Raw genomic sequence first — 12,348 nt, 5'->3', positions numbered from 1 at the left:
TTGATACAGGATTTGTTGAAGTGAAGCAAACACTGCTGTGAAATGACTAGGCTGTGAAATGACATATACATTAATTTATCACATTTCTTGGCTCCCGTCCTTTTATTCCCCTTGCCAAAACAGAGTAAAACTTCCTGAGAAGCCACCGGGTAACCTCTGGCCGTCTCTGAGAAATCACAGCAAAAGCCAGATGACACAATGCCTTTGTCTCTGAGACAACACCAACTGCTATGAATTCTGGAAAACAAGCATGCAGGCAGTACAAGTTTTTCTAGCATACGTGACTGATCAAAACAGCCAACTCGGGGGAGGAGAGAACACGTCTCAGCCTTTGTCAAGCATGAAAACTTGTTTTCACACAAGACCTTCTGGGAGACTTGGTGAGAAGCTTGGTGGCAGCATTTAGGACCAAATGTATGCAGTTCAGGGATGTATTGCTAAGACAGGCTCAAAAGCCAACCACATTAGCCAGGGCAGGAGGAAATAAAGATGTGTCTACTTTTGATTGGCAGAGGGTTGGGAATGTTGCATACTGGGATAGGAAAGCAAAGAGAGGCCTACCGTGAAGGTGGTGACTGTCACCGAGAGCCTCCTCTGCTGCTCAGGAACAGAGGGCCATGCTGACTCTGGTTTCTCTTCAAAGCGCACAAGTCTTTCGCCTTTTACTAAAGACTTCCGTGGAGAGGAACATCCATGAGTTGAATATATTTTTGGAAGGCTTTGCTGTATTGCTGAGCCTTTTGAAATTGTGAAAAGTCAAAGAGCTGTCCAACTTCAGAAACCCTGTGTCCACAAAGGAGAGGTTGGGCGGAGGCGATAAGCAGCAGCCATTGTTATGCGTGCGTACGTACGAGGTACCACAACACGTGAGATTTGTGCCAAGAGCTCGGCACGGACATCCACCACTTGGGGGTTATCGCTTCTCGGCCTTTTGGCTAAGATCAAGTGTAGTATCTGTTCTTATCAGTTTAATATCTGATATGTCCTCTATAAGAGGACTACATATTAAGCCGATTTTTAGCACGAGGGGCTGAAATTTGGAGCTTGCTCCTTTCACTCCACGCATCGACCTAGCATTGCAGTGCCGCTGGGAACGGTGCACTCTGTTCTTACCTTGTAGAAAACCAAGCACTCAAACAATTGTCCTGTTTCAAAAGTCAATTCACAGCGGGTGAAGGAAATGAAGGTAATGGTCCGGCAGAGAGAGAGAGAGCCAGTGTGTAAGGGATACAACGTCATAAGCACAGTCTCCTTTTGCCTTGAGTCTTGATTGAAGAACAATCCAGAAACTCTGATCAGGGGTTCCCAATTCCTTACGGATTGATATGGCTGCAGTAGATGTCTACTACACGTCTGTGCCTGACCATGCACGGCTCTCAGTGGGATCCCAATGAGCTTGAACTGGATTCCAAATTGAGTTGGAAGCCTTTGTCAAGCATGAAAACTTGTTTTCACACAAGACCTTCTGGGAGACTTGGTGAGAAGCTTGGTGGCAGCATATAGGACCAAATGTATGCAGTTCAGGGATGTATTGCTAAGACAGGCTCAAAAGCCAACCACATTAGCCAGGGCAGGAGGAAATAAAGATGTGTCTACTTTTGATTGGCAGAGGGTTGGGAATGTTGCATACTGGGATCGGAAAGCAAAGAGAGGCCTACCGTGAAGGTGGTGACTGTCACCGAGAGGCTATAATGCCACTCCAACATCCACCACAAGCCAGTGGCATCAGTGAATGCGTGGCTTTGGGAGTACAAAACACGCCGTAAAAACTAGAGCTATACATTTTTGCCGGCATTTCTTGTAATTGAACATAATGATCAGGGGAGAGCGCGGACGCAGTCCCCCACTACCAGAAATTATGCAGTCGAGATTCCCACATTTGGGGAATTCGCAGGGGTCAGCACAACCGAAGTGCAATGGCTGGGCCTCGCCCTGGGTGAACCACCTTCTTGATCATGGTATCTCCCCTGCCAGGTAAGTATGAGTTGGGAGCACCGGAGACAGGGCCCTAGCTCTGAGACACAGTTGTTTGGCTCACGGTGCCTGCAATGCATATTCGCAGAGCCCAAAAGCCTTCGGTAACGCCTCGTCCTCCTTTGATACAGGATTTGTTGAAGTGAAGCAAACACTGCTGTGAAATGACTAGGCTGTGAAATGACATATAAATTAATTTATCACATTTCTTGGCTCCCGTCCTTTTATTCCCCTTGCCAAAACAGAGTCAAACTTCCTGAAAAGCCACCGGGTAACCTCTGGCCGTCTCTGAGAAATCACAGCAAAAGCCAGATGACACAATGCCTTTGTCTCTGAGACAACACCAACTGCTATGAATTCTGGAAAACAAGCATGCAGGCAGTACAAGTTTTTCTAGCACACGTGACTGATCAAAACAGCCAACTCGGGGGAGGAGAGAACACGTCTCAGCCTTTGTCAAGCATGAAAACTTGTTTTCACACAAGACCTTCTGGGAGACTTGGTGAGAAGCTTGGTGGCAGCATTTAGGACCAAATGTATGCAGTTCAGGGATGTATTGCTAAGACAGGCTCAAAAGCCAACCACATTAGCCAGGGCAGGAGGAAATAAAGATGTGTCTACTTTTGATTGGCAGAGGGTTGGGAATGTTGCATACTGGGATAGGAAAGCAAAGAGAGGCCTACCGTGAAGGTGGTGACTGTCACCGAGAGCCTCCTCTGCTGCTCAGGAACAGAGGGCCATGCTGACTCTGGTTTCTCTTCAAAGCGCACAAGTCTTTCGCCTTTTACTAAAGACTTCCGTGGAGAGGAACATCCATGAGTTGAATATATTTTTGGAAGGCTTTGCTGTATTGCTGAGCCTTTTGAAATTGTGAAAAGTCAAAGAGCTGTCCAACTTCAGAAACCCTGTGTCCACAAAGGAGAGGTTGGGCGGAGGCGATAAGCAGCAGCCATTGTTATGCGTGCGTACGTACGAGGTACCACAACACGTGAGATTTGTGCCAAGAGCTCGGCACGGACATCCACCACTTGGGGGTTATCGCTTCTCGGCCTTTTGGCTAAGATCAAGTGTAGTATCTGTTCTTATCAGTTTAATATCTGATATGTCCTCTATAAGAGGACTACATATTAAGCCGATTTTTAGCACGAGGGGCTGAAATTTGGAGCTTGCTCCTTTCACTCCACGCATCGACCTAGCATTGCAGTGCCGCTGGGAACGGTGCACTCTGTTCTTACCTTGTAGAAAACCAAGCACTCAAACAATTGTCCTGTTTCAAAAGTCAATTCACAGCGGGTGAAGGAAATGAAGGTAATGGTCCGGCAGAGAGAGAGAGAGCCAGTGTGTAAGGGATACAACGTCATAAGCACAGTCTCCTTTTGCCTTGAGTCTTGATTGAAGAACAATCCAGAAACTCTGATCAGGGGTTCCCAATTCCTTACGGATTGATATGGCTGCAGTAGATGTCTACTACACGTCTGTGCCTGACCATGCACGGCTCTCAGTGGGATCCCAATGAGCTTGAACTGGATTCCAAATTGAGTTGGAAGCCTTTGTCAAGCATGAAAACTTGTTTTCACACAAGACCTTCTGGGAGACTTGGTGAGAAGCTTGGTGGCAGCATATAGGACCAAATGTATGCAGTTCAGGGATGTATTGCTAAGACAGGCTCAAAAGCCAACCACATTAGCCAGGGCAGGAGGAAATAAAGATGTGTCTACTTTTGATTGGCAGAGGGTTGGGAATGTTGCATACTGGGATCGGAAAGCAAAGAGAGGCCTACCGTGAAGGTGGTGACTGTCACCGAGAGGCTATAATGCCACTCCAACATCCACCACAAGCCAGTGGCATCAGTGAATGCGTGGCTTTGGGAGTACAAAACACGCCGTAAAAACTAGAGCTATACATTTTTGCCGGCATTTCTTGTAATTGAACATAATGATCAGGGGAGAGCGCGGACGCAGTCCCCCACTACCAGAAATTATGCAGTCGAGATTCCCACATTTGGGGAATTCGCAGGGGTCAGCACAACCGAAGTGCAATGGCTGGGCCTCGCCCTGGGTGAACCACCTTCTTGATCATGGTATCTCCCCTGCCAGGTAAGTATGAGTTGGGAGCACCGGAGACAGGGCCCTAGCTCTGAGACACAGTTGTTTGGCTCACGGTGCCTGCAATGCATATTCGCAGAGCCCAAAAGCCTTCGGTAACGCCTCGTCCTCCTTTGATACAGGATTTGTTGAAGTGAAGCAAACACTGCTGTGAAATGACTAGGCTGTGAAATGACATATAAATTAATTTATCACATTTCTTGGCTCCCGTCCTTTTATTCCCCTTGCCAAAACAGAGTAAAACTTCCTGAAAAGCCACCGGGTAACCTCTGGCCGTCTCTGAGAAATCACAGCAAAAGCCAGATGACACAATGCCTTTGTCTCTGAGACAACACCAACTGCTATGAATTCTGGAAAACAAGCATGCAGGCAGTACAAGTTTTTCTAGCACACGTGACTGATCAAAACAGCCAACTCGGGGGAGGAGAGAACACGTCTCAGCCTTTGTCAAGCATGAAAACTTGTTTTCACACAAGACCTTCTGGGAGACTTGGTGAGAAGCTTGGTGGCAGCATTTAGGACCAAATGTATGCAGTTCAGGGATGTATTGCTAAGACAGGCTCAAAAGCCAACCACATTAGCCAGGGCAGGAGGAAATAAAGATGTGTCTACTTTTGATTGGCAGAGGGTTGGGAATGTTGCATACTGGGATAGGAAAGCAAAGAGAGGCCTACCGTGAAGGTGGTGACTGTCACCGAGAGCCTCCTCTGCTGCTCAGGAACAGAGGGCCATGCTGACTCTGGTTTCTCTTCAAAGCGCACAAGTCTTTCGCCTTTTACTAAAGACTTCCGTGGAGAGGAACATCCATGAGTTGAATATATTTTTGGAAGGCTTTGCTGTATTGCTGAGCCTTTTGAAATTGTGAAAAGTCAAAGAGCTGTCCAACTTCAGAAACCCTGTGTCCACAAAGGAGAGGTTGGGCGGAGGCGATAAGCAGCAGCCATTGTTATGCGTGCGTACGTACGAGGTACCACAACACGTGAGATTTGTGCCAAGAGCTCGGCACGGACATCCACCACTTGGGGGTTATCGCTTCTCGGCCTTTTGGCTAAGATCAAGTGTAGTATCTGTTCTTATCAGTTTAATATCTGATATGTCCTCTATAAGAGGACTACATATTAAGCCGATTTTTAGCACGAGGGGCTGAAATTTGGAGCTTGCTCCTTTCACTCCACGCATCGACCTAGCATTGCAGTGCCGCTGGGAACGGTGCACTCTGTTCTTACCTTGTAGAAAACCAAGCACTCAAACAATTGTCCTGTTTCAAAAGTCAATTCACAGCGGGTGAAGGAAATGAAGGTAATGGTCCGGCAGAGAGAGAGAGAGCCAGTGTGTAAGGGATACAACGTCATAAGCACAGTCTCCTTTTGCCTTGAGTCTTGATTGAAGAACAATCCAGAAACTCTGATCAGGGGTTCCCAATTCCTTACGGATTGATATGGCTGCAGTAGATGTCTACTACACGTCTGTGCCTGACCATGCACGGCTCTCAGTGGGATCCCAATGAGCTTGAACTGGATTCCAAATTGAGTTGGAAGCCTTTGTCAAGCATGAAAACTTGTTTTCACACAAGACCTTCTGGGAGACTTGGTGAGAAGCTTGGTGGCAGCATATAGGACCAAATGTATGCAGTTCAGGGATGTATTGCTAAGACAGGCTCAAAAGCCAACCACATTAGCCAGGGCAGGAGGAAATAAAGATGTGTCTACTTTTGATTGGCAGAGGGTTGGGAATGTTGCATACTGGGATCGGAAAGCAAAGAGAGGCCTACCGTGAAGGTGGTGACTGTCACCGAGAGGCTATAATGCCACTCCAACATCCACCACAAGCCAGTGGCATCAGTGAATGCATGGCTTTGGGAGTACAAAACACGCCGTAAAAACTAGAGCTATACATTTTTGCCGGCATTTCTTGTAATTGAACATAATGATCAGGGGAGAGCGCGGACGCAGTCCCCCACTACCAGAAATTATGCAGTCGAGATTCCCACATTTGGGGAATTCGCAGGGGTCAGCACAACCGAAGTGCAATGGCTGGGCCTCGCCCTGGGTGAACCACCTTCTTGATCATGGTATCTCCCCTGCCAGGTAAGTATGAGTTGGGAGCACCGGAGACAGGGCCCTAGCTCTGAGACACAGTTGTTTGGCTCACGGTGCCTGCAATGCATATTCGCAGAGCCCAAAAGCCTTCGGTAACGCCTCGTCCTCCTTTGATACATTATTTGTTGAAGTGAAGCAAACACTGCTGTGAAATGACTAGGCTGTGAAATGACATATAAATTAATTTATCACATTTCTTGGCTCCCGTCCTTTTATTCCCCTTGCCAAAACAGAGTAAAACTTCCTGAGAAGCCACCGTGTAACCTCTGGCCGTCTCTGAGAAATCACAGCAAAAGCCAGATGACACAATGCCTTTGTCTCTGAGACAACACCAACTGCTATGAATTCTGGAAAACAAGCATGCAGGCAGTACAAGTTTTTCTAGCATACGTGACTGATCAAAACAGCCAACTCGGGGGAGGAGAGAACACGTCTCAGCCTTTGTCAAGCATGAAAACTTGTTTTCACACAAGACCTTCTGGGAGACTTGGTGAGAAGCTTGGTGGCAGCATTTAGGACCAAATGTATGCAGTTCAGGGATGTATTGCTAAGACAGGCTCAAAAGCCAACCACATTAGCCAGGGCAGGAGGAAATAAAGATGTGTCTACTTTTGATTGGCAGAGGGTTGGGAATGTTGCATACTGGGATAGGAAAGCAAAGAGAGGCCTACCGTGAAGGTGGTGACTGTCACCGAGAGGCTATAATGCCACTCCAACATCCACCACAAGCCAGTGGCATCAGTGAATGCGTGGCTTTGGGAGTACAAAACACGCTGTAAAAACTAGAGCTATACATTTTTGCCGGCATTTCTTGTAATTGAACATAATGATCAGGGGAGAGCGCGGACGCAGTCCCCCACTACCAGAAATTATGCAGTCGAGATTCCCACATTTGGGGAATTCGCAGGGGTCAGCACAACCGAAGTGCAATGGCTGGGCCTCGCCCTGGGTGAACCACCTTCTTGATCATGGTATCTCCCCTGCCAGGTAAGTATGAGTTGGGAGCACCGGAGACAGGGCCCTAGCTCTGAGACACAGTTGTTTGGCTCACGGTGCCTGCAATGCATATTCGCAGAGCCCAAAAGCCTTCGGTAACGCCTCGTCCTCCTTTGATACAGGATTTGTTGAAGTGAAGCAAACACTGCTGTGAAATGACTAGGCTGTGAAATGACATATAAATTAATTTATCACATTTCTTGGCTCCCGTCCTTTTATTCCCCTTGCCAAAACAGAGTCAAACTTCCTGAAAAGCCACCGGGTAACCTCTGGCCGTCTCTGAGAAATCACAGCAAAAGCCAGATGACACAATGCCTTTGTCTCTGAGACAACACCAACTGCTATGAATTCTGGAAAACAAGCATGCAGGCAGTACAAGTTTTTCTAGCATACGTGACTGATCAAAACAGCCCACTCGGGGGAGGAGAGAACACGTCTCAGCCTTTGTCAAGCATGAAAACTTGTTTTCACACAAGACCTTCTGGGAGACTTGGTGAGAAGCTTGGTGGCAGCATATAGGACCAAATGTATGCAGTTCAGGGATGTATTGCTAAGACAGGCTCAAAAGCCAACCACATTAGCCAGGGCAGGAGGAAATAAAGATGTGTCTACTTTTGATTGGCAGAGGGTTGGGAATGTTGCATACTGGGATAGGAAAGCAAAGAGAGGCCTACCGTGAAGGTGGTGACTGTCACCGAGAGGCTATAATGCCACTCCAACATCCACCACAAGCCAGTGGCATCAGTGAATGCATGGCTTTGGGAGTACAAAACACGCCGTAAAAACTAGAGCTATACATTTTTGCCGGCATTTCTTGTAATTGAACATAATGATCAGGGGAGAGCGCGGACGCAGTCCCCCACTACCAGAAATTATGCAGTCGAGATTCCCACATTTGGGGAATTCGCAGGGGTCAGCACAACCGAAGTGCAATGGCTGGGCCTCGCCCTGGGTGAACCACCTTCTTGATCATGGTATCTCCCCTGCCAGGTAAGTATGAGTTGGGAGCACCGGAGACAGGGCCCTAGCTCTGAGACACAGTTGTTTGGCTCACGGTGCCTGCAATGCATATTCGCAGAGCCCAAAAGCCTTCGGTAACGCCTCGTCCTCCTTTGATACAGGATTTGTTGAACTGAAGCAAACACTGCTGTGAAATGACTAGGCTGTGAAATGACATATACATTAATTTATCACATTTCTTGGCTCCCGTCCTTTTATTCCCCTTGCCAAAACAGAGTAAAACTTCCTGAGAAGCCACCGGGTAACCTCTGGCCGTCTCTGAGAAATCACAGCAAAAGCCAGATGACACAATGCCTTTGTCTCTGAGACAACACCAACTGCTATGAATTCTGGAAAACAAGCATGCAGGCAGTACAAGTTTTTCTAGCATACGTGACTGATCAAAACAGCCAACTCGGGGGAGGAGAGAACACGTCTCAGCCTTTGTCAAGCATGAAAACTTGTTTTCACACAAGACCTTCTGGGAGACTTGGTGAGAAGCTTGGTGGCAGCATTTAGGACCAAATGTATGCAGTTCAGGGATGTATTGCTAAGACAGGCTCAAAAGCCAACCACATTAGCCAGGGCAGGAGGAAATAAAGATGTGTCTACTTTTGATTGGCAGAGGGTTGGGAATGTTGCATACTGGGATAGGAAAGCAAAGAGAGGCCTACCGTGAAGGTGGTGACTGTCACCGAGAGGCTATAATGCCACTCCAACATCCACCACAAGCCAGTGGCATCAGTGAATGCGTGGCTTTGGGAGTACAAAACACGCTGTAAAAACTAGAGCTATACATTTTTGCCGGCATTTCTTGTAATTGAACATAATGATCAGGGGAGAGCGCGGACGCAGTCCCCCACTACCAGAAATTATGCAGTCGAGATTCCCACATTTGGGGAATTCGCAGGGGTCAGCACAACCGAAGTGCAATGGCTGGGCCTCGCCCTGGGTGAACCACCTTCTTGATCATGGTATCTCCCCTGCCAGGTAAGTATGAGTTGGGAGCACCGGAGACAGGGCCCTAGCTCTGAGACACAGTTGTTTGGCTCACGGTGCCTGCAATGCATATTCGCAGAGCCCAAAAGCCTTCGGTAACGCCTCGTCCTCCTTTGATACAGGATTTGTTGAAGTGAAGCAAACACTGCTGTGAAATGACTAGGCTGTGAAATGACATATACATTAATTTATCACATTTCTTGGCTCCCGTCCTTTTATTCCCCTTGCCAAAACAGAGTAAAACTTCCTGAGAAGCCACCGGGTAACCTCTGGCCGTCTCTGAGAAATCACAGCAAAAGCCAGATGACACAATGCCTTTGTCTCTGAGACAACACCAACTGCTATGAATTCTGGAAAACAAGCATGCAGGCAGTACAAGTTTTTCTAGCATACGTGACTGATCAAAACAGCCAACTCGGGGGAGGAGAGAACACGTCTCAGCCTTTGTCAAGCATGAAAACTTGTTTTCACACAAGACCTTCTGGGAGACTTGGTGAGAAGCTTGGTGGCAGCATTTAGGACCAAATGTATGCAGTTCAGGGATGTATTGCTAAGACAGGCTCAAAAGCCAACCACATTAGCCAGGGCAGGAGGAAATAAAGATGTGTCTACTTTTGATTGGCAGAGGGTTGGGAATGTTGCATACTGGGATAGGAAAGCAAAGAGAGGCCTACCGTGAAGGTGGTGACTGTCACCGAGAGCCTCCTCTGCTGCTCAGGAACAGAGGGCCATGCTGACTCTGGTTTCTCTTCAAAGCGCACAAGTCTTTCGCCTTTTACTAAAGACTTCCGTGGAGAGGAACATCCATGAGTTGAATATATTTTTGGAAGGCTTTGCTGTATTGCTGAGCCTTTTGAAATTGTGAAAAGTCAAAGAGCTGTCCAACTTCAGAAACCCTGTGTCCACAAAGGAGAGGTTGGGCGGAGGCGATAAGCAGCAGCCATTGTTATGCGTGCGTACGTACGAGGTACCACAACACGTGAGATTTGTGCCAAGAGCTCGGCACGGACATCCACCACTTGGGGGTTATCGCTTCTCGGCCTTTTGGCTAAGATCAAGTGTAGTATCTGTTCTTATCAGTTTAATATCTGATATGTCCTCTATAAGAGGACTACATATTAAGCCGATTTTTAGCACGAGGGGCTGAAATTTGGAGCTTGCTCCTTTCACTCCACGCATCGACCTAGCATTGCAGTGCCGCTGGGAACGGTGCACTCTGTTCTTACCTTGTAGAAAACCAAGCACTCAAACAATTGTCCTGTTTCAAAAGTCAATTCACAGCGGGTGAAGGAAATGAAGGTAATGGTCCGGCAGAGAGAGAGAGAGCCAGTGTGTAAGGGATACAACGTCATAAGCACAGTCTCCTTTTGCCTTGAGTCTTGATTGAAGAACAATCCAGAAACTCTGATCAGGGGTTCCCAATTCCTTACGGATTGATATGGCTGCAGTAGATGTCTACTACACGTCTGTGCCTGACCATGCACGGCTCTCAGTGGGATCCCAATGAGCTTGAACTGGATTCCAAATTGAGTTGGAAGCCTTTGTCAAGCATGAAAACTTGTTTTCACACAAGACCTTCTGGGAGACTTGGTGAGAAGCTTGGTGGCAGCATATAGGACCAAATGTATGCAGTTCAGGGATGTATTGCTAAGACAGGCTCAAAAGCCAACCACATTAGCCAGGGCAGGAGGAAATAAAGATGTGTCTACTTTTGATTGGCAGAGGGTTGGGAATGTTGCATACTGGGATCGGAAAGCAAAGAGAGGCCTACCGTGAAGGTGGTGACTGTCACCGAGAGGCTATAATGCCACTCCAACATCCACCACAAGCCAGTGGCATCAGTGAATGCGTGGCTTTGGGAGTACAAAACACGCCGTAAAAACTAGAGCTATACATTTTTGCCGGCATTTCTTGTAATTGAACATAATGATCAGGGGAGAGCGCGGACGCAGTCCCCCACTACCAGAAATTATGCAGTCGAGATTCCCACATTTGGGGAATTCGCAGGGGTCAGCACAACCGAAGTGCAATGGCTGGGCCTCGCCCTGGGTGAACCACCTTCTTGATCATGGTATCTCCCCTGCCAGGTAAGTATGAGTTGGGAGCACCGGAGACAGGGCCCTAGCTCTGAGACACAGTTGTTTGGCTCACGGTGCCTGCAATGCATATTCGCAGAGCCCAAAAGCCTTCGGTAACGCCTCGTCCTCCTTTGATACAGGATTTGTTGAAGTGAAGCAAACACTGCTGTGAAATGACTAGGCTGTGAAATGACATATAAATTAATTTATCACATTTCTTGGCTCCCGTCCTTTTATTCCCCTTGCCAAAACAGAGTCAAACTTCCTGAAAAGCCACCGGGTAACCTCTGGCCGTCTCTGAGAAATCACAGCAAAAGCCAGATGACACAATGCCTTTGTCTCTGAGACAACACCAACTGCTATGAATTCTGGAAAACAAGCATGCAGGCAGTACAAGTTTTTCTAGCATACGTGACTGATCAAAACAGCCCACTCGGGGGAGGAGAGAACACGTCTCAGCCTTTGTCAAGCATGAAAACTTGTTTTCACACAAGACCTTCTGGGAGACTTGGTGAGAAGCTTGGTGGCAGCATATAGGACCAAATGTATGCAGTTCAGGGATGTATTGCTAAGACAGGCTCAAAAGCCAACCACATTAGCCAGGGCAGGAGGAAATAAAGATGTGTCTACTTTTGATTGGCAGAGGGTTGGGAATGTTGCATACTGGGATAGGAAAGCAAAGAGAGGCCTACCGTGAAGGTGGTGACTGTCACCGAGAGGCTATAATGCCACTCCAACATCCACCACAAGCCAGTGGCATCAGTGAATGCGTGGCTTTGGGAGTACAAAACACGCCGTAAAAACTAGAGCTATACATTTTTGCCGGCATTTCTTGTAATTGAACATAATGATCAGGGGAGAGCGCGGACGCAGTCCCCCACTACCAGAAATTATGCAGTCGAGATTCCCACATTTGGGGAATTCGCAGGGGTCAGCACAACCGAAGTGCAATGGCTGGGCCTCGCCCTGGGTGAACCACCTTCTTAATCATGGTATCTCCCCTGCCAGGTAAGTATGAGTTGGGAGCACCGGAGACAGGGCCCTAGCTCTGAGACACAGTTGTTTGGCTCACGGTGCCTGCAATGCATATTCGCAGAG

The 12,348-nt window shown here is 47.7% G+C and overlaps 16 non-coding genes across 16 annotated transcripts; 8 read left to right on the top strand and 8 right to left on the bottom strand.

The window, feature by feature from the left end:
• The first annotated feature begins 621 nt into the window (after positions 1 to 621).
• LOC138412633 (U5 spliceosomal RNA) lies at positions 622 to 739 on the top strand. Its single transcript, XR_011244968.1, has one exon. It is a non-coding gene; the product is annotated as a U5 spliceosomal RNA (small nuclear RNA).
• Positions 740 to 915: 176 nt separating this feature from the next.
• Positions 916 to 1,107, top strand: LOC138413283 (U2 spliceosomal RNA). The gene has a single exon (XR_011245620.1). It is a non-coding gene; the product is annotated as a U2 spliceosomal RNA (small nuclear RNA).
• Positions 1,108 to 1,818: 711 nt separating this feature from the next.
• LOC138412808 (U1 spliceosomal RNA) lies at positions 1,819 to 1,982 on the bottom strand. Its single transcript, XR_011245143.1, has one exon. It is a non-coding gene; the product is annotated as a U1 spliceosomal RNA (small nuclear RNA).
• A 735-nt stretch (positions 1,983 to 2,717) lies between these two features.
• On the top strand, positions 2,718 to 2,835 carry LOC138412632 (U5 spliceosomal RNA). Its single transcript, XR_011244967.1, has one exon. It is a non-coding gene; the product is annotated as a U5 spliceosomal RNA (small nuclear RNA).
• A 176-nt stretch (positions 2,836 to 3,011) lies between these two features.
• Positions 3,012 to 3,203, top strand: LOC138413281 (U2 spliceosomal RNA). Its single transcript, XR_011245618.1, has one exon. It is a non-coding gene; the product is annotated as a U2 spliceosomal RNA (small nuclear RNA).
• A 711-nt stretch (positions 3,204 to 3,914) lies between these two features.
• On the bottom strand, positions 3,915 to 4,078 carry LOC138412797 (U1 spliceosomal RNA). The gene has a single exon (XR_011245132.1). It is a non-coding gene; the product is annotated as a U1 spliceosomal RNA (small nuclear RNA).
• Positions 4,079 to 4,813: 735 nt separating this feature from the next.
• On the top strand, positions 4,814 to 4,931 carry LOC138412631 (U5 spliceosomal RNA). Its single transcript, XR_011244966.1, has one exon. It is a non-coding gene; the product is annotated as a U5 spliceosomal RNA (small nuclear RNA).
• A 176-nt stretch (positions 4,932 to 5,107) lies between these two features.
• On the top strand, positions 5,108 to 5,299 carry LOC138413280 (U2 spliceosomal RNA). The gene has a single exon (XR_011245617.1). It is a non-coding gene; the product is annotated as a U2 spliceosomal RNA (small nuclear RNA).
• A 711-nt stretch (positions 5,300 to 6,010) lies between these two features.
• Positions 6,011 to 6,174, bottom strand: LOC138412786 (U1 spliceosomal RNA). Its single transcript, XR_011245121.1, has one exon. It is a non-coding gene; the product is annotated as a U1 spliceosomal RNA (small nuclear RNA).
• Positions 6,175 to 7,009: 835 nt separating this feature from the next.
• On the bottom strand, positions 7,010 to 7,173 carry LOC138412774 (U1 spliceosomal RNA). Its single transcript, XR_011245109.1, has one exon. It is a non-coding gene; the product is annotated as a U1 spliceosomal RNA (small nuclear RNA).
• An 835-nt stretch (positions 7,174 to 8,008) lies between these two features.
• On the bottom strand, positions 8,009 to 8,172 carry LOC138412763 (U1 spliceosomal RNA). Its single transcript, XR_011245098.1, has one exon. It is a non-coding gene; the product is annotated as a U1 spliceosomal RNA (small nuclear RNA).
• Positions 8,173 to 9,007: 835 nt separating this feature from the next.
• On the bottom strand, positions 9,008 to 9,171 carry LOC138412752 (U1 spliceosomal RNA). The gene has a single exon (XR_011245087.1). It is a non-coding gene; the product is annotated as a U1 spliceosomal RNA (small nuclear RNA).
• A 735-nt stretch (positions 9,172 to 9,906) lies between these two features.
• LOC138412629 (U5 spliceosomal RNA) lies at positions 9,907 to 10,024 on the top strand. Its single transcript, XR_011244964.1, has one exon. It is a non-coding gene; the product is annotated as a U5 spliceosomal RNA (small nuclear RNA).
• A 176-nt stretch (positions 10,025 to 10,200) lies between these two features.
• On the top strand, positions 10,201 to 10,392 carry LOC138413279 (U2 spliceosomal RNA). The gene has a single exon (XR_011245616.1). It is a non-coding gene; the product is annotated as a U2 spliceosomal RNA (small nuclear RNA).
• Positions 10,393 to 11,103: 711 nt separating this feature from the next.
• LOC138412741 (U1 spliceosomal RNA) lies at positions 11,104 to 11,267 on the bottom strand. Its single transcript, XR_011245076.1, has one exon. It is a non-coding gene; the product is annotated as a U1 spliceosomal RNA (small nuclear RNA).
• An 835-nt stretch (positions 11,268 to 12,102) lies between these two features.
• On the bottom strand, positions 12,103 to 12,266 carry LOC138413146 (U1 spliceosomal RNA). Its single transcript, XR_011245482.1, has one exon. It is a non-coding gene; the product is annotated as a U1 spliceosomal RNA (small nuclear RNA).
• Positions 12,267 to 12,348: the final 82 nt, after the last annotated feature.

This window comes from Paralichthys olivaceus, chromosome 12, assembly GCF_024713975.1.
Source record: "Paralichthys olivaceus isolate ysfri-2021 chromosome 12, ASM2471397v2, whole genome shotgun sequence".
Lineage (NCBI taxonomy): Eukaryota > Metazoa > Chordata > Actinopteri > Pleuronectiformes > Paralichthyidae > Paralichthys > Paralichthys olivaceus.
The sequence above is the reverse complement of the archived record's forward strand: the minus strand, read 5'-3'. Positions and strand labels throughout refer to the sequence as shown.